Source organism: Chenopodium album, chromosome 2, assembly GCF_948465745.1.
Source record: "Chenopodium album chromosome 2, dcCheAlbu1.1, whole genome shotgun sequence".
Lineage (NCBI taxonomy): Eukaryota > Viridiplantae > Streptophyta > Magnoliopsida > Caryophyllales > Amaranthaceae > Chenopodium > Chenopodium album.
This window is the reverse complement of record NC_137835.1, coordinates 59,615,871-59,616,805: the sequence shown is the minus strand read 5'-3', so window position 1 is coordinate 59,616,805 and position 935 is coordinate 59,615,871. Positions and strand designations below refer to the sequence as shown.

General features: G+C 40.6%; 1 non-coding gene across 1 annotated transcript; it reads right to left on the bottom strand.

Annotated features, from left to right (window-relative positions):
* Positions 1-573: 573 nt before the first annotated feature.
* Positions 574-680, bottom strand: LOC145607485 (small nucleolar RNA R71). Its single transcript, XR_014105570.1, has one exon. It is a non-coding gene; the product is annotated as a small nucleolar RNA R71 (small nucleolar RNA).
* Between the last annotated feature and the right edge of the window lie 255 nt (positions 681-935).

Genomic DNA, 935 nt, shown 5'->3' with positions numbered 1-935 from the left:
CTAGTTTTTGTTTATGCCCAGGTGTTCCAGATCAGGTTACATCCCATTCGATCCTGAGATCGAACGTTCTTTCGATAGACAGAAGAATTTCTACAAGCAAATCCTGGCGGATTCTGGTGATAATAACAATAATCACCGAGATCCTCCAACTGGTTCTAGCGATTCAGAGACATCATCAGACGTAGAATCAGAGATGACGGCTCCAAAGAAGCTTAGTGATTATTCACAACCAAAGCTTACGGATTTTCCACATCTCACCCCTACTCCGGCTCTTGATGGGGTTCAATTTGAAATCAAACCTCAATTTATAACGATGATAGAGAGGAAGCAATTCAGTGGAGCCAAGGGTGAAGACCCGAATCTTCACATTGCCGACTATTGTCAATATTGCAACACCATCAGGCAATCCGGGGTCACTCAAGACCAAATCAGGGAGATTCTCTTTCCCTTCTGTTTAACTGAAAAGCTAAATTGTGGTTTAATGGCTTAAATAGAACTACACTTGGTATAACTGACTGTGAAACTCTTGTTTTGAATTTCTATAACAAGTATTATCCTGCAGAGAGAACAACAGTACTACGGAGTGCGATCCAAAACTTTGCCCAAGACGCCGATGAGTCTTTATATGAGGCTTGGGAGAGGTTCAAGGACTTACAAAGAGAATGCCCTCACCATAATTTAGCGCAATGACTGTTAATCCAAGCCTTTTATAACGGCATTGGAAATTCCTCTAGAATAATTTTAGACTCTACAGCTAGTGGGAAATTCATGAATCTTAATGTTGATGATGCAGGTCAGGTTATTGAAGATATGGCGATACACAATTCCCAATATGGGAATCCCAGAGGATTTGCTAACAAGGGGAAGCATAGTGTCGACTCTGTATCCTTTTTGCAAGCTCAAGTAACCTCTATTTTCCAAAAATTAGATAATCT